We start from the raw sequence: 13,533 nt of genomic DNA on the forward strand, positions 1-13,533 counted from the left end.
GAGCCGAGTCCGGACTGTTCCAGACCGCGTTAGCCCAGTCCAGGGCCCTGCCCGTTAAACAGGAGACGAGGAGGCTCACACTCCCCATCACCCGAGGGAGCCGGACGCACGGTAGCCAGGTAGAGCTCTAGCTGGAGCAAAAATCCCTGGCACCCAGCCGTCGCTCCATCGTACTCCCTCGGGGGGGAGAGAGACGCAGTGCGCTGGACACAGAGGACGACGTAGGTGGAATAGGTGGTGTCGGCAGTGGGGGAGCTGGGGTAGACGTCGGTAGACCACTCCTCTCCCATCGTTCCATCCTCTCCATCATCTGGTCCATCGCTGTACCGATCCGATGGAGGACAGCTGTGTGGTGATGGACGCGCTCCTCCATAGTGGGGAGAGGGGTGGTCGCTGCTCCTGCTGACTCCATGTTTGGTTGTGCGGGCTTCTGTTACGATCAACTAGGAGTGGTGGGTGGAATCAGGCGCAGAGAGCAGGGTTCAGTCGTTTGTTAAATTTATTCACCAGCGCAACAAAAACGGTCAGGCCAACACAAACAGGACAAAATAGTCCGGAGAATAGACACACGAACAAATAACACCATCAAAACCAGGGTAACAAAAAACAAGCCCGCACAAATACCCGGCGGGCCTAAAGCCCTTAAATAACCTACAAACAAACCCTAATACAAAACAGGTGTACCCAATTACCCAATAACCAAAACAAACGGGAAGGGAATCGATGGCAGCTAATAGGCCGGCGACGACGACCGCCGAGCACCGCCCGAACAGGAAGATGCACCATCTTCGGCGAGGTTCGTGACAACCCGGTCCAATCTGAGTGAGGGAACCAGCAGAAAAGTCCATTTGTAAGCTACTTTAGTAACCAGAGCTGATAAAGCACAAGGGAGAGATGTTCTAGCAAGCGGAGGAGGGGCCTTGCTTTTATATACTGAGAGCAAGTGACACGGGCACAAGGAGGAGGGAGGGAGTGACAGGCTGCGTTTACAAAGGCAGCCCAATTCTGATATTTTTTCCACTAATTGGTCTTTTGACCAATCACATCAGATCTTTTCACTTAAGATCTTTTTCAGAGCTGATCTGATTGGTCAAAATACCAATTATTGAGAAAAAAAATATCAGAATTTGGCTTCCTGTGTAAACACAGCCAGAGAGACAGTAACCAAACATATTAAGCCTACTCACACTAGTAGACTAACTTCTAGCTTGTCATAGCTAGGTTATTTAACTTCTTATGGTATAGGAAACGCTTGCGTCCCACTTGGGCAAAAGCCAGGGAAAATGCAGCACGGCAAATAATACAAAAATATATAAAAATCGAACTTTCATTAAATCAAACATGTAAGATACTCAATTAAAGCTACACTCGTTGTGAATCCAGCCAACATGTCCGATTTTAAAAAGGCTTTTCGGGGAAAGCATAAGAAGCTATTATCTGATGATAGCACAACAGTAAACAAAGAGGGTAGCATATTTCAACCCTGCAGGCACTACACAAAACACAGAAATAAAATATAAAACATGCCTTACCTTTGACGAGCTTCTTTTGTTGGCAATCCAATATGTCCCATAAACATCACAATTGGTCCTTTTGTTTGATTAATTCTATCAATATATATCCAAAATGTCAATTTATTTGGCCCGTTTGATCCAGAAAAAAACAGCTTCCAAAATGCGCAACGTCACTACAAAATATTTCAAAAGTTGCCTATAAACATTGCCAAAATATTTCAAACTACTTTTGTAATGCAACTTTAGGTATTTTTAAACGTTAATAATTGATCAAATTGAAGACGGGTATATCTGTTTTCAATAGAGGACGAGAGGAAACTAACGCTACTTTTCAAGTCTAACTCAACTCTCAACAGTGTTACCCATTTCCTAGATGGCCGGACTTCTTCATTGCACAAAGGAATCACCTCAACCAAATTCCAAAGACTTCCAGTGGAAGCGGTAGGAACTGAAAACAAGTTCCTAAGAAATATCGTTTGCCAATGAGAATTCAATGAACAGACAGAGACCTCAAAAAAAAAATCTGAACGGTTAGTTTTGCCTGCTACATAAGTTCTGTTATACTCACAGACATGATTCAAACAGTTTTAGAAACTTCAGTGTTCTCTATCCAAATCTACTAATAATATGCACATCTTGTATTCTTGGCATGAGTAGCAGGAAGTTGAAATTGGGCATGCTATTTATCCAAAAGTGAAAATGCTGCCCCCTATACCTTAAGAAGTTACGTAGTACCTTTCTAGACTGCATCAAACCGAGACAAACTAGTTAGCTAAGCTAGCTAAGTTAGCTAGCTAACTAGCTAGGCTTATTGAGGCTGCATGTGCTTTCTTCCTGTCCTAAAGTTACAAAAAACACCATTCAGATTATTCAGTAGCAGCCTACTAGTTGTTGTAGCCTATTAGTTGTTGTAGCATATACTCCTTATTTATCTTTTAATTCCATAATTTTAATTCAATTTTTTAGATATTAAGTAATCTCCAATCTTGCTTTGCCACACACGTAGGGTCTATGACTGTAGTGCCACTTTGATGACTTGTGATTGGTCGACAACAACAAGCTACCCACGGCACACTGCATAGGCTATTCTCAATGAGCAGTGGTGACATACTGTTAACGTTTTATCCTCAACTCTCCCCATCACCATTGTAATCTACTGGGATGTAAAGTAGACACTGGGAGTCGAGAAGCAGGTGCAGGTGGTAACTTTAATATAACAAGAAACATGGAACAATACAATGTAGGAATAGGATCTAGACACGAACCACAGAAAGCAATACTGCCTGGGGAAAGAACCTAAGGGAGTGCCAGATAAAGGGCAGGTAATGGATTCCAAGTGTGCCTAATGAAGAATGGTGCTGATGATGGTTCCCAGGACCAGTGGTTAGTAAACCGGTGACCAACGCCGGAGGGGAAGAGCTGGAGTAGATGTGACACTATCAACCCTCCAGCTGCCGGACAACGGTGGCCAGAGGGACGGCCCGAGGAAGAGGAGCGGGCGGCAAAGATGGAAATCAAGGATGATGTTGCGACCCAGAATGTCCTCCACCGGAACCCAACACCGCTCCTCTGGGCCGAGATACCGGAACCGACCCCCACGATGTCAGAAGTCCAGTAGGGATCTGACGGCATACAGTTTGAAATGTGCCATTTGAAGTGGCAATATGTAACTTTTTGGGTGACCTGACCGAATTCACATAGAAATTAGTTATAGAGTTATAGATATATCATTCTACTTGAAAGCAAGTCTAAGATGCGGTAGATCTGTTCTACAGTATGTGCACTATTTCTATGCTTCCCGTTCTTAAGTTTTGTTTTTGGATCTTTTAATTTCAGTTTATGCACCAGCTTCTAACAGCTGAAACAGCAATATTTTTGGTTATGGAAAATATATTTCACAGCGGTTTAGATGGTAGAATGATTCTCTACACTATACAGTACTAGCTTATTTTGTCACATATAATGAAATTAGGCGAACTATTCAAGTTTTAGCAACCAGGAAATGGCAGAGTGATTTCTGCATGGTGCAACTTTCAGATGATAATGTTTGTGCATAGGCTCTAGTTGTTTTAACAGAATAGCCTACAATGCCTTTTCAGCTTTACCCAAGCTGACTTACTCGGGGATATGGAATACAACTCATATAGTGGAGGGTTCACTGTGCGGACCGAACAAGGTCTGTATGTGTACCGTTACACCCCTAACACACACACACACACACACACACACACACACACACACACACACACACACACACACACACACACACACACACACACACACACACACACACACACACACAGGCAGGCAGGCATCAGGCATACACACACCCATTTAGTGTACGTTTTTGGGAGGATTCGTGGCTCAATCCTAAATCCTATTCTGGCTTTAATACTTTACACCAGACAGAGATAAGACTACATCACAGAGGTTGCTATGACCCACTCTACTGTACACGGAACACAATGCCCTGCTCTGGTGGCAGTAGTGGCAAGTGGCATGGCCAGTTATGTGTGTGCATCCCAAATTGCGACCAATTAAATTCTTTATAGTGCACTACTTTTGAACAGGGACAGGAGTCTGGTCAAAAACAGTGCACCATATAGGGAATAGGGTGCCATGTGAGACGCAACCAATGTAATATCACAATTCTCCATTCGGCCCCCACTTTACTCCCATCATTGTCACGGAAGGCCCCTCTTCTATATTTCTCCCCTCCCTCCCTACCTCCCTCTCGGCACATTGAGCTGAATCACAATCCGATGGGTTTTAATAACAACTTTTTGAGACACTGCCTCACGCTGCTGGTGACTGCTGGAGGTCGACCACAAAAATATACTTTTTAGATATTTTGTCTCCCACTTAACTGCGCTCCTGTCTCTGCTGTCTCTGACAGGCAGACCCATGTGATACGACAAACTCCGACAGCCCTATTTGCATATAGACTGCTTCTGTTCTGAAACTTTGGTCTACCTCTACCTCTAATTTGGGGACTGTCTGGAGTGGTACTGACCAGGTCTACCTCCCAAATTGTACCCTATTGCCTATAGTGTACTACTTTTGACAATGGCTGATAGGACTCTGTTCATACGGAGTGTACAATTTATGGAATAGGGTCTGATTTGGGACACAACCTAGGGGTGGCTGGTTGTCCCTCCCTGCCTAGTTTTAATTGGGTCCCTTTTCCCTTATGGTTGACTGGGACACATTAAGGCCACACAGGGGGCAGCTGCATGCTCAATGCCTCCTCTCCTCTCCTCTCCTCTCCTCTCCTCTCCTCTCCTCTCCTCTCCTCTCCCATGAACTGGACAAAACACCCCTGGGTCGTTCTGGATGTTCTTTAAAACACATACTTTAGTCAGTTTGAATAAGCAACATGCTGGTTGTGATTATTGGCTGGTTATTCTTGGTGAAATGGATGATATGGTCCTTTCTTGAGCAGCCATTGTTTGAATGATTGTTCTCTTATTATTGCTTTCATACCCCAAAAGTTTTGAGATTACTTACTTACCCATAAATAGCTTTGCCAAGATGTACTTTCTTTGTGTGTGCAGTTATGTGTTTGTGTGTACTGTTTTTGAAGTTGTAGTCTTCTTCGATCCTCAAAAAGATGTATGTCAGGCACAGTGAGTAAGGACCAGGCTTGATGAAGGGTGCAGATAGAGGATGCATACCTTTTAGGGTATGGCATTTAGGTTCTGTTTGATAAGGCAGGGGTGTAGAGAGACAGTAAGAATCCCAGTGCTATCTCAGCCCCCCTAGTCGTTTCATCTATAAACCCCCCCCCCCCCCCCCCCCCCCCCCCAGAGCCAACAGATATCTCTACACTGCTCTACATCCTGCCTTCCCAAAATAGACCTGTCATTACCTAGCTTTGAGAAACCATCCATTGGCATTGGCAACAGTCAATCTGTGTCCCAAACGGCACAAACTGTTCCCTGTGTAGTGCTTTGTGTGCACTATAGTTTTGACCAGGACCCATAGTGCCCTGAATAGGGACATTTGGGATGCAGACTCATTTAATTTGAGTCTTTGATACAGCTGGAAAACATACACTTCTCAATACAGTATACTGCAAATCCTTGAAATTAGTTTCTGAGAGGACCAGATTATGTGAATATGGACATCCTATGCTTTCCTGTCCTGTACAGTGTGTGCTGTATAATGTGCTGTATTGTGCTGTAAATTATTCACCTTGACTTTTTCTACATTTTGTTGCATTACTGCCTGAATTTAAAATGGATTAAATTGAGATTTTGTGTCACTGATCTACACACAATGCCCCTACCCCTTAAGTGTCAAATTTTGAGAAAATGTTTGACACTGTAAAAACATTTTTTAAAAGCTTGAGTCAATAACTATTCAACCCCTTTGTTATGTCAAGCTTAAATACAATGTGCTTAACAAGTCACATAATAAGTTGCGTGGACTCTGTGTTCAATAATAGTGTTAAACATGGTTTTTGAATGGCTACCCCATTTCTGTACCCCACCCATACAATTATCTGTAAGGTCCCTCAATCGGGTAGTGAATTTCAAGCACAGATTCAACCAGTTTTTACTTAAATCGTCTTGAAAATCTATGGCAAGACTTGAAATGTCTGCCTAGCAATGATCAACAATCAACTTGACAGAGCTTGATATTGTACAATCAAAGATTTTACTGAGGTGCAGTTCATTAGAAGGAAGTCAGTCAATTGAAATAAATTCCTTAGGCCCTAATGTATGGATTTCAACTGAGTGGGCAGGGGAGAAGCCATGGGAGCCAGGTCCACCCACTGGGGAGCACCCCCAGACGATCCTGCAGGTGTGCAATCCAGATGTGGAGGATAGGGATAGTATGGTTACACATGGTTTGCGGTTGTGAGGCCAGTTGGTTGTAAATTCTCTAAAACGATGTTGGAGGTGGCTTATGTTAGAGAAATTAACATTCAATTCTCTGGCTCCAGCTCTGTTGGACATTTCTGCAGTCAGCATTCCAATTGAGTGCTCGCTGAAAACCTGAAACATCTTTGGCATTATGTTGTGTAAAAAAACTGCACAGTTTAGAGTGCCCTTTTATTGTCCCCAGCACAAGGTACACCTGTGTAGTGATCATGCTGTTTAATTACAGTAGCTTCTTGATATGCCATACCAGTCAGGTGGCTGTATTATCTTGGCAAATGAGACATGCTTAAGTAACAGGGATATAAACTAATTTGTCCACAACATTTGAGATAGCTAAGCTTTTTGTGCATATGGAACATTTCTGGTTAATTTTAATTCAGCTCATGAAAAATGGGACCAACACGTTACATGTTTAGTTTACATTTTTGTTCAGTATATGTTCAGGGTATTGTTTGTTGATGGGTGAGACAAAAAATCTCTCTATATTTTTAATTTAGGCTGTAAAACAACAAAAGGTGTAATAAGTTAAAGAGGGGGGGGACATTTTGAAGGCACTGCATAAGGAGACCATTATGGACCATTATGCACACCTAAACAGGCAGGGAAGGGAAGGTCTATGCAGGCATATTTACCAGTAACAGCCCAGTGTGTGTGTATGTGTGTGTGTGTGTGTGTGTGTGTGTGTGTGTGTGTGTGTGTGTGTGTGTGTGGTGTGTATGCGTGCATGTGGTGTGTGTACAATCAGGAAGTGTGTATGCATAAATTAGTTGTGTGTTTGCGTGCATGCGGTGTGTGTGTCACACAGTGCGGTGTATTGGAAATGATCAAGGACCCCAGTGTGAAACAGCTTCAGCAGGCCCTTTAAGCCCCGACTCCCTCATACAGCTCCTTGTGCATTTAAAATGGAAATACAATCAGATTGGCTGGAGCTCAGAAACCTCTGAACCCTGAAATAACCCTCCCCTAGGGGAGCTGTGTGTGTGAGTATGTCACTCTCTCTCTCTCTCCTTCTGTCTTTCTCTCCTCTCTCTCTCTCTCTCTCTCTCTCTCTCTCTTTCTGTCTTTCTCTCCTTCTTTCTTTCTTTATTTATTTCTCTCTCTCTCTCTCTCTCTCTGTCTCCTCTCTCTCTCCTTCTGTCTTTCTCTCCTTATGTCTCTCTCTGTCTCTCTCTCTCTCTCTTTATCTCTCTCCTTCTGTGTCTGTCTCTCTGTCTCTCTGTCTCTCTGTCTCTCTGTCTCTCTGTCTCTCTGTCTCTCTGTCTCTGTCTGTCTGTTTCTCTCTCTCCCTCTCCTGGTGCTATAATGCTTAACATGCCGTCACTCTACTCCCCTGGTGCTATAATGCTTAACATGCCGTCACTCTACTCCCCTGGTGCTATAATGCTTAACATGCCGTCACTCTACTCCCCTGGTACAATAATGCTTAATTCTACTCCCCTGGTGCTATAATGCTTAACATGCCGTCACTCTACTCCCCTGGTACTATATTGCTTAACATGCCATCACTCTACTCCCCTGGTGCTATAAGGCTTGACATGCCGTCACTCTACTTCCCTGGTACTATATTGCTTAACATGCCATCACTCTACTCCCCTGGTGCTATAATGCTTAACATGCCGTCACTCTACTCCCCTGGTACTATATTGCTTAACATGCCATCACTCTACTCCCCTGGTGCTATAATGCTTAACATGCCATCACTCTACTCCCCTGGTACTATAATGCTTAACATGCCATCACTCTACTCCCCTGGTGCTATAATGCTTAACATGCCATCACTCTACTCCCCTGGTACTATAATGCTTAACATGCCATCACTCTACTCCCCTGGTGCTATAATGCTTAACATGCCGTCACTCTACTCCCCTGGTACTATAATGCTTAACATGCTTAACCGTACTCCCCTGGTACTATAATGCTTAACATGCTTAACTGTACTCCCCTGGTACTATAATGCTTAACATGCCATCACTCTACTCCCCTGGTGCAATAATGCTTAACATGCCGTCACTCTACTCCCCTGGTACTATAATGCTTAACATGCCGTCACTCTGCCCCCTGGTACTATAATGCTTAACATGCTTAACTCTACTCCCCTGGTGCAATATTGCTTAACATGCTTAACTCTACTCCCCTGGTACTATAATGCTTAACATGCCGTCACTCTACTCCCCTGGTGCTATAATGCTTAACATGCCATCACTCTACTCCCCTGGTACTATAATGCTTAACATGCCGTCACTCTACTCCCCTGGTGCTATAATGCTTAATATGCCATCACTCTACTCCCCTGGTACTATAATGCTTAACATGCCGTCACTCTACTCCCCTGGTACTATAATGCTTAACTCTACTCCCCTGGTACTATAATGCTTAACATGCCGTCACTCTACTCCCCTGGTGCTATAATGCTTAACATGCCGTCACTCTACTCCCCTGGTACTATAATGCTTAACTCTACTCCCCTGGTACTATAATGCTTAACATGCCATCACTCTACTCCCCTGGTACTATAATGCTTAACATGCCGTAACTCTACTCCCCTGGTGCTATAATGCTTAACTCTACTCCCCTGGTACTATAATGCTTAACATGCCGTCACTCTACTCCCCTGGTACTATAATGCTTAACATGCTTAACTCTACTCCCCTGGTACTATAATGCTTAACATGCCGTCACTCTACTCCCCTGGTACTATAATGCTTAACATGCCATCACTCTACTCCCCTGGTACTATAATGCTTAACATGCCGTCACTCTACTCCCCTGGTACTAAAATGCTTAACATGCCATCACTCTACTCCCCTAGTACTATAATGCTTAACATGCCGTCACTCTACTTCCCTGGTACTATAATGCTTAACATGCTTAACTCTACTCCCCTGGTACTATAATGCTTAACTCTACTCCCCTGGTACTATAATGCTTAACTCTACTCCCCTGGTACTATAATGCTTAACTCTACTCCCCTGGTACTATAATGCTTAACTCTACTCCCCTGGTGCTATAATGCTTAACATGCCGTCACTCTACTCCCCTGGTGCTATAATGCTTAACATGCCGTCACTCTACTCCCCTGGTACTATAATGCTTAACATGCCGTCACTCTACTCCCCTGGTACTATAATGCTTAACATGCCGTCACTCTACTCCCCTGGTACTATAATGCTTAACATGCTTAACTCTACTCCCCTGGTGCTATAATGCTTAACATGCCGTCACTCTACTCCCCTGGTACTATAATGCTTAACATGCCGTCACTCTACTTCCCTGGTACTATAATGCTTAACATGCTTAACTCTACTCCCCTGGTACTATAATGCTTAACATGCTTAACTCTACTCCCCTGGTGCTATAATGCTTAACATGCCATCACTCTACTCCCCTGGTGCTATAATGCTTCACATGCCGTCACTCTACCCCCTGGTACTATAATGCTTAACATGCCATCACTCCACTCCCCTGGTACTATAATGCTTAACATGCCATTACTCTACTCCCCTGGTACTATAATGCTTAACATGCTTAACTTTACTCCCCTGGTGCTATAATGCTTAACATGCCGTCACTCTACTCCCCTGGTACTATAATGCTTAACATGCCATCACTCTACTCCCCTGGTACTATAATGCTTAACATGCCGTCACTCTACTCCCCTGGTGCTATAATGCTTAACATGCCATCACTCTACTCCCCTGGTACTATAATGCTTAACATGCCGTCACTCTACTCCCCTGGTACTATAAGGCTTAACATGCCATCACTCTACTCCCCTGGTACCTCTAATGCTTAACATGCTTAACTCTACTCCCCTGGTGCTATAATGCTTAACATGCCGTCACTCTACTCCCCTGGTACTATAATGCTTAACATGCCGTCACGCTACTCCCCTGGTACTATAATGCTTAACATGCCGTCACTCTACTCCCCTGGTGCTATAATGCTTAACATGCCGTCACTCTACTCCCCTGGTACTATAATGCTTAACATGCCGTCACTCTACTCCCCTGGTGCTATAATGCTTAACATGCCGTCACTCTACTCCCCTGGTACTATAATGCTTAACATGCCGTCACTCTACTCCCCTGGTGCTATAATGCTTAACTCTACTCCCCTGGTACTATAATGCTTAACATGCCGTCACTCTACTCCCCTGGTGCTATAATGCTTAACTCTACTCCCCTGGTACTATAATGCTTAACATGCCGTCACTCTACTCCCCTGGTGCTATAATGCCGTCACTCTACTCCCCTGGTACTATAATGCTTAACATGCCGTCACTCTACTCCCCTGGTGCTATAATGCTTAACTCTACTCCCCTTGGAATATATTTCTATGGCTGCTGTTCTATATGACACACACACATATATACACACAGTGTTTGTTGGAAAAAGTACCCAATTGTCATACTTGGGTAAAATTAAAGATATCTAAATAGAAAGTTACTCAAGTAAAAGTGAAAGTCCCAGTAAAATAATACTTCAGAAAAAGTCTAAAAGTATTTGCTTTTAATGTTATTGATAAAATATACTTAAAGTATAAGTATAAATTATTTCAAATGATTTATACTTTTCTTGTTTGATTTTATTTACGGATAGCCAGTGGCACGCTCCTACACTCAGACATAATTTACAAACGATGCATGTGTTTATTGAGTCCTCTAGATCAGAGGCAGTAGGGATGACCAGAGATGTTCTCTTGACAAGTGTGTGAATTAGACAATTTTATTGTCCTGATAAGCATGTAAAAATGTAATGAGTACTTTTGGGTGTCAGGGTAAATGTATTGAGTAAAAAGTACAAAATGTACTTTAGTAATGTAGTAAGGTAAATGTATTAAAATAAAGTACAGATACCCCAAAAAACGACTTAAGTAGTACTTTAAAGTATTTATATTTAAGTACTTTACACCCCTGCTCACACACACACACAACACATGTAAAACCCCTCGCCAGAGGTCATGAAAATATCCCACAGACTTCTAGAAGCCTTGAGCAATTTACTACACTGTACAAAACACTAAGAATATCTTCCTAATATTGAGTGTCACCCCCTTAAGCCCTCAGAACAGACTCAATTCATGGGGTCATAGACTCTACAAGGTGTTGAAAGCATTCTGCAGGGATGCTGGCCAATGTTGACTCCAATGCTTCCCATAGTTGTGTCAAGTTGGCTGGGTGTCCTTTAGTTGGTGAACCATTCCACCAACCAAGGTGAAAAACCCTGCAGCGTTGCAGTTTTTGACACAAACCAGTGTACCTGGCTAGGGCTGTGGCGGTCATTCAATTTTGTCAGCCGGTAATTGTCAAGCAAATAACTGCTGGTATCACGTAATTGACCGTTAATTAACATAAACACGTTTAGCATCTCCTGGCTTTGAGGCATAGCCTATGGAACAAGGTCTGCATAAATCTTTGTAATGTATTTTACACCATCACAATAAATCCATTATTTATTTTAGACAAGTCTAAAGAAACATGATATGAAGAAAATATAGTCTATTTCAGAAGAACAGAATAGCATACTCTGTGCCCTTATGTTGGGTCCTGATCTGGCTATGCCATATGGCTGTGGGCTACACTAGTTCATTTAGCAGACAAGATTTGTTTAGAATTTCATGGAATTATGTTATATTATTTTATAGTAAGAAGAATACAATTGAACAAAGCTGAATAAAAAATAAAGGTTATTTTCTCAAAATGATTTGAGGGAGTGAACACATGCGGCTATTCTGTGTTGAGCTGTTAACAAGGAAACAAGTACTCCTATATGCTAAATGTTGAGTTATTCATGTAACTTTAGTTGTGATCTAAATGTTGGGCTATATGTTTTCATTTTTATTACATTCTAAGGCTGCATGATGTGACTAATGATGAAAAAAGTAGAATGACAGGCATGAGCTCTTCTTTGTTGTTTGCAGAGGCTGAACACACTTCATCAGTCTCTCATTCACGATTTGACAATCACTTGATAATGCCTCAAATACCCCAACTGCATCCGCTTTGTGTGGCTGTAATGCCCCCTAAGAAAATCCATGCCTATTGCGGCCAATGGCAATTGTGCCCTTGGGCTGTATATAATCATTATAATTCCCTTCACCTGGAGGCTGCGTACTAAAGCACCTCTCACTCACATGTCTCTCCGTCACATGATCAGGTCTTTCTCACAGGCTACAAGTGAAGACAGACACATCGGGGACGCAACTGCATGAAAACTGTCCACATTTACTTTTCGTCAGCCGACAAGATGAGAAGGCCTAACGAACAGCAAAAGCACTAGCCTATATCAATCTACTATCCCCCATAGTACAAAAGTCGACCTATTCTATCCTGTGCAAGAAATAAATATTCCAAACATAGTCTAGGAGAGTTGTGGGACGCGATACATCCCAAATGAATACAACCACTAGCATCAAAAAAACTTATTTAGACAATGTGGCTGACGCAACAGATCAGAAGCTTTAGCTTAAACTGTCTATTTCTTCACATTATAAACGCAGCAATGAGCATACTAAGCTATACGTGCAAATGTTCCATTAGCAGGAAAACACCAATCTCAAAAGTGGCCACAAAAAAAACTGAAATATCACATTTACATAAGTTTTCAGATTGTTTACTCAGTCATTTGTTGAAGCCCCTTTGGCAGTGATTACAGCCTGAGTGTTCTTGGTTCTGACGCTACAAGCATGGCACACATGTATTTGGGGTTGTTTCTCCCATTCTTTCCTGCAGATCCTCTCAAGCTCTGTCAGATCGGGTGGGGAGCGTCACTATCCATTGTCCTTGGAAGGTGAACCGTCGCCCCCAGACTGACGTCCTGAGCGCTCTGGAGCAGGTTTTCATCAAGGATCTCTCTGTAGATTGCTCTGTTCATCTTTTCAAATCAAATTCAAAATCAAATAAATGTATTTATAATTATATTGCCCTTCGTACATCAGCTGATATCTCAAAGTGCTGTACAGAAACCCAGCCTAAAACCCCAAACAGCAAGCAATGCAGGTGTAGAAACATACTGACTAGTCTCCCAGTCCCTATATAATATACTCAAAGGACATTTCTGCCTTTTTACTTGTTTGATTCTCCCTTTTAGAAGCCAGCCGCCTACCAACATATCAATTCAGGGCCAGTCATCACA

At 42.8% G+C, this 13,533-nt stretch overlaps 1 protein-coding gene across 1 annotated transcript in view; it reads left to right on the top strand.

Moving 5' to 3' along the window:
- LOC139381372 (protein sidekick-2-like) overlaps positions 1–13,533 on the top strand; it is a 605,846-nt gene that overhangs the window by 16,094 nt on the left and 576,219 nt on the right. The gene's annotated exons all lie outside the window — the stretch shown is intronic.

This window comes from Oncorhynchus clarkii, chromosome 23, assembly GCF_045791955.1.
Source record: "Oncorhynchus clarkii lewisi isolate Uvic-CL-2024 chromosome 23, UVic_Ocla_1.0, whole genome shotgun sequence".
NCBI classification, from domain to species: domain Eukaryota; kingdom Metazoa; phylum Chordata; class Actinopteri; order Salmoniformes; family Salmonidae; genus Oncorhynchus; species Oncorhynchus clarkii.